Raw genomic sequence first — 5942 nt, forward strand, 5'->3', positions numbered from 1 at the left:
ACACGGGTACTGTAGAGCTGAAAAAGGAGACAAAGACCCTAATCTTCAGCCCCTGGAACCCCAAGGTATTTTTTCCAGCAGCCAAGACTGACTCCTGAATGACCTACCTTTGCCTGACCTCTTTCCCAAACTGACCCCAGCAGCCCTGCACACCTAATGAATTACTCTTCTTTTGTCCCAGCCAGATGAGTGATCAATAAGTAATGCTGCCTGAAATATTAATGGCAAGTTTTACACCAGCATCCCTTAGCCGTGCCTGTCATTGGGGAACTTGAGAGTTGACAGAGAAATGCATGGCCCCCAAAGAGCTCCTTTATTCCTCTTTTCTTTGCCAAGATTTTGACCTGTCCCCATCTCCACCAGATCATGATTCATTGCCATTAGGTGAGAAGAGGACGGATCCCCCAGAGACCAACTCAGGCAGCTTCCGGGGGAGGATGGGGTAAGCTAAACCAAGCAGCGACCCTTCTTGATTCCTTTGTCTCCTCTGATGCAAGTGAGATCCCATTTCCTCTGTTCCATGTCCATCTTGGACCTGCCGGGTCCAACTTCCTGAGTGGCAACTCAGAAGGAGACCTGGGGCTTCCCTCCTCTCTCTGCTTCAACTATTTTAGAGACTGAGCAAAAGGGACTCATGCGCTCCCAGACTTCTGGCCCTGGCATTCTCTTCTGGCTTTCTTCTCCCTGGAAGAAGAGGAGGAAGTGGAAGCTCTTAGCCCTCTTGAGCCCACCTGGCGGGCTTCCCAGGGCGAGGGGGGGGCCAGCGCCCTCCTTCGGGGAAATCAGGCCCACCCAAATCTTCGAACACGCAGTGCCCTCTGCTCACGTGCTCTTTGCCTCCTGCTTCGCTTGGTGGTGTCTTGCGTGTTCTTCAAGTCTCAGCTTAGATGTGACACCGCACCTGGTCCAGGCCCCTGTGGCCTTCTCTTTCGTGTTCTCTTCCCTGGCCGCACATATCACCCTGTTTCATCATTGCCCATGTGTCCCCACTAGACTGAAAGCCCGGGCATAGGCAATGGGCCTACCTGGTTCACCACTGTTTCCCCAGCATCTAGTACAGGGCATGGCACACTAATAATTCAGCACATTTTTCTGGAATGTGCGAATGACATCTCTGCAGCATTCTTCCTCTCCCAAAAAACACCAGCCTTCTACCCTCAGCATCTCTTTGCAGAGCTGTTTGCCGGCACCTGAGGATGGGTGTCTGCACTAAACAGCAGCTGCCCAGACCACCTACCCTCGCCCTGGCCGCCTGGCATGTGCTCATGCTCGCTTGCTTTGCCCTTCTCTCTCACACACAGATGGGAGTCAGCTTTCCAGCCACATTCACTTCTCACTTTAATTCAAAAGCTAAATTGGGAAGAAGAGCAGCTTCACACTCCCAATTTAGCCTGGGAGAGAAAAAGGGAGACAGTCTGGATGTTGCCAGGGAAAGGAGAACGTTGGGTCTGGGATGGGTAGTGGTGGCAAACGTACCCAGAACCCAAGAGAAGGCAATGAAACCCCCACCCAGCTACTAAAAATAAGTCATCCAGAGGTATGACTCCAGAGTGATCCCTGTGAAGCCTCTTTCCTGCGATGGTGCAGCCATTCTGGGCACTTACCCCAGCCTAGGGATGGGATTAGAGGTGGTGGAAGAGATTCAGGTTATCGGAACTATCCACAGGCGGAGATGCTGCTGCTTAGGTCTGTGGTAGTAGGAAACCAGAAAGTCCTTCTTAAATCTAATTTTAATCTATTTGGTAACTGCTGAGAGGCCGGAGAAGAGCACCCCACTCCAGTACTCTTACCTGGAAAATCCTGTGGACAGAGGAGCCTGGTAGGCTGCAGTCCATGGGTTCGCTAGCAGTTGGACATGACTGAGTGACTTCACTTTCACTTTTCACTTTCATGCATTGGAGAAGGAAATGGCAACCCACTCCATTGTTCTTGCCTGGAGAATTCCAGGGACGGCGGAGCCTGGTGGGCTGCCGTCTATGGGGTTGCACAGAGTCGGACACGACTGAAGCGACTTAGCAGCAGCAGCAGCAGCAGAGAGGCCTGATGAATGAAAACAGAATCCATAAACAGATAGTTGCTCATTAATATTCATAGCAGCATTATTCACAATAGTCGAAAAAATAGAAACAACCCAAATGTCCATCAAGAGATGAGAGGATAAAAAAAAAAGAGAGAGATGAGAGGATAAACAAAACATGGTATATACATACTTACTAAGCCTTAGAAAGAAATGAAATTCTGATACATGTTACAACATGGATCAACCCTGAAAACATTACAGGCACAACAGACACAACAGGACAAATATTACGGACCAATATCTTCCCTTACAGGAGGTACCTAGACTAGGCAAATTTATATATAGAGAAACTCTAATAGAGGTTATCAGGGGCCAAAGAGGAAGCAACAGGATAGAGAATTCATGTTTCCCTATCCCCAGTGTTTCATGGGTACAGAGTTCCTGTTTGGGATGATAAAAAAAAAAGTTCTGCCTGTGCATACTGGTGACGGTTACACAGCACTGCACATATAACTGAATGCCACTGAATAGGACACTTAAAATGGTTAAAATGGGATATTTTATGTTATGTATATTTTACTGTAACATATTTTTGAAAAAAAAACAAAAACGAGTCCAATGTCAGTCTAAAGACATCGTCATCCTGCGACGATAGCTCTCTCTGTAGCTTGACCAGAGGGAAAACAAATCCTTTCAGTTCCGAAGAGTCCCTCCCTTTGCTGATAGAACAGAAGTGTGGTCTTTCCCCAGAGTGAAGTGAAGACCCCTCTGTAGATGTTCCTGGGCACCGGGCTAACTGTCCTCCCTCTCATCACTACTCGTCAGTGTGATAATCTGGATGGAAGTGCTTCTCCCTGCTTCTGGGTGCCAGCTTCCTCTTTACTCACTCATTTTGACTTTGCCCTAAAACAGGTTTCCTGGGACTTCCCTGGTGGCCTGGTAGCTAAGACTCCATGTTCTCAATGCAAGGGGCCCAGGTTGGTTTCTCAGTCAGGGAACTAGATCCCACTAAGAGTTTGCGTGCCACAGTGAAGACCCAGCACAGCTAAATAAATAAATAAGTAAAAAGCAGGGTTTCCGTAAGGGTAGACCAGTTAGGGGGATGATTAGAGGAGGAAAAAGAGAAGACTCTTCCATGCAACCTCTCTGACTTTCCCATTGCCACAGTACCACGGGGAACAGATGTACCTTGGACTGAGAGGACTGTCTGTAAATTTGGGGGTCGGTTTTCTTGCTCTCTGACTGGGAGGTCCCTGAAGAGTCTCTGATAGCTGACCCTGAGGCATGCAGACCTTACCCTCTCTCCTAGATGACTACACAGTTTCCTGGCTGGTCTCACTGCCAGTCCTCCCCCACCCAGCCTCCTGGAATTATTTTAAAATGGTGCGTTGGCTCTTTGACTGCCTGGGAACCACTTCAGTGGGTGGGAGCTGGATTAGGGGCTCCCCAGTCACTGTGCTTCCCCCAGGATAGCACACAGCACACTGTGGAAATTGCTTGCTTGCTTGTCGGTCTCCCCCACTGAGCTATGACCTGCAAAAAGGGAGAACCTGCCTTACTTACTGCTCCTTATATCTTTAATGCCCAGAGTGGAACAGATGTGTGATAAGTAATTGCCAAATGAATGAATTGAAATGATGTGTTCATGTCTGCCTCTGCTATTTGATTTGACTCAAGAGTGCCAGTAGGATGAAAGCTTTGTCTGATTCATTCTGGGGCCCCAGAAAACAGTTCTTAGGATGAACTGGGGTTCAGCCAGACAGACCTGAAGCCAGACTGTCTGAATTGGAATGCTGGCTCTGCCATTGCTGGGCTCTCTGACCTTGAGCAAGTTGCCTGCCCTCTCTGAACCTGTTTACTCATCAACGAAACAGGAGTGAAAATGGAATCTACTTCATAAGGCATTGTAAGGACAAATACCTGTCAAGGTATTGTTTAGTATGAATCACATTGTAAATGTGTCTGGGGGGTGGGGATAGGAAATGGACCTATAGATTGAGGAAAATCAGAGGAAACAAGCATCACCACTGATTTCGACATCCCAGTGTTTAGGGGGAGGGGATGGTGAGGCCAGTGCTAGAGTGGGGTAAACCCGGGGCTACGTGCCCTCCCTCTGCCCTCCCCCAAGGTCTGCAGAGTCCAAGCTCACCCACCACGAAGCTGAGCAGCCCTGGCGCTGGGCGGTGGTGAGGGGCCAGAAATAACCGCCGCCGTTGCTATTCCTGCCTTTCTGGGCTGGATGGGAACGCTGCCTTTCTAATCTAAAGGCTGCTCTAGACTTCCTGCACATCAGTGGGTTCTTATGTAACACTCCCCTCCCTCTGCCTGCCCAACGAGCTTCTAGAGATTTCTGCAGCCAGCTTTGCTGCACACTCAGCTGGGGGTGGGGGGAGCAAGGAAGGATGGATTGTCCTCTGAGCCTAGGATCCCGCTGACCCCAGGCCTGGGAGAGGGACCACTCAGCACAGGGCAAAGGGGCTGATGTCCAGGGACAGCAGCCTCTTCCTGCTTCTGCAGGGCAGAGAGGACCCAGTGAGCATGCCGAAATGTTCACCTACCTTGACCCACTCCCTCTTCCCTTAATGGTCCCTCTGTGCCAGTCCCGTGACTTCCACTTCAGGCCTTACCTAACTCTGTCCAGCACATGACCCCTCATGCAGCCTCTAAGGACAGCAGCCCAGACCCTGATTCTCATAGGCAGATCCTCAACCTGGGCCAAATCCTATATGGACTTCTCGCTGCAGCCCTGGATCCCATCTGGAGGGTGCAGCCAGGCACCTCTTCAGGGCCCAAGGGACCCTCCACTTCCTCAGGCCTCAGCATCACTCTATGTGGGCCTGTCTCAGAATTTGTCCTTCTCCACCTGTCCTAGGGCTCAGGATCTCCTCTGGCACCGTTTTCCCATCTGAAATTGGAGGAAATAGGATGGTTTCCCACCGGAGCACTCTGGGGTGAGTCTCTTTCCTTTCCCCTCGTCCACCATGCCTCCACTTCTCCCCGGTCCCCCACCCCCACCCCACCTCAGTGCATCTTCTGTGCCACTCCATACCTGGCCTCTTCAGGTTCTTCTCTCAGTGCCCAAAGACCCTCCCTGGGGTGGGAGCAGAGCTGCCCCCAGACCCATTGAAGGCCAGGCCCTCCATGTTTCCGGCAGAGCTGATCAACCATCGGAAAGTGTGACAGGCACCCCAGGCAGAACCAAAGCTAGAGTCACTTCCTGAGCCCTGGGCTGGTCACAGTGGCGGGCAAACCACTATCCGAGCAGCACGTGTGGGTGCTGACGTAGCCTGGGGTGGGGAGGAGGAAGTGGCAATGGAAAAAGGGGCTTGTTTTCCTCTGAGAGTTGCAGCCTGCTCAGCCCTGGGTCAGACATGATGGTTCCCATTGACTTTCTCCTAGCGTCAGCTGCCATGGACCAGCCCAGTTCTGCTCTCACCTCTGCCTCTTCCTCTTCTCTGGTTTGCAAGGAAAGTCTGAGCATAGACATCAGCTCAGACCTGCAGACCGTCTGAGGGCCTCTCACCTTTTCTAGAGCTTTTGGCTTCAGTCACCCAGTGGACAAGGTCTGAGAGTCCCAGACTCAGGGCTGCTGCCTAGCCTTAATTCTCTTGTAACATGGAGTCCAGGTTCCCTTCTACCCAACTGTAAGCTTCTCAGCAGCAGGAGCCTATGCTTCAGGCATTTATCCACAGAAAGTCCTCAAAAAAGTTTACTGTTGTTGTGGATAATGGGTGTTTTAATCAGAACCTGCCGGGTTGTAATAGAAACTGAAATAAGCTTTATTTAAAAAAGAAATTTATTAACCTGTGTAACTCAAAGGGCCCGACTCTATCTAGAGATTTACTCTCTGGGTGTGGATCTGTTTTTTAATTTCTTCTGCATGGGCTTCATTCTCAGGTAAGCTCTCCAGGTCAAATGGCAA

General features: G+C 50.4%; 1 long non-coding RNA gene across 2 annotated transcripts; it reads right to left on the reverse strand.

The window, feature by feature from the left end:
• Positions 1-290: 290 nt before the first annotated feature.
• On the reverse strand, positions 291-5267 carry LOC138441338 (uncharacterized). 2 transcript variants are annotated; one of them, XR_011257321.1, is made up of 5 exons: positions 5070-5260; positions 1791-2040; positions 1605-1688; positions 827-943; positions 291-684 (listed from the first exon to the last, which is right to left on the reverse strand). It is a non-coding gene; the product is annotated as an uncharacterized lncRNA (long non-coding RNA). The 2 variants fall into 2 exon arrangements; XR_011257320.1 differs by lacking the exon at positions 827-943 and having other exon boundaries at positions 5070-5267.
• Positions 5268-5942: the final 675 nt, after the last annotated feature.

This window comes from Ovis canadensis, chromosome 5 (assembly GCF_042477335.2).
Source record: "Ovis canadensis isolate MfBH-ARS-UI-01 breed Bighorn chromosome 5, ARS-UI_OviCan_v2, whole genome shotgun sequence".
Taxonomy (NCBI): Eukaryota; Metazoa; Chordata; class Mammalia; order Artiodactyla; family Bovidae; genus Ovis; species Ovis canadensis.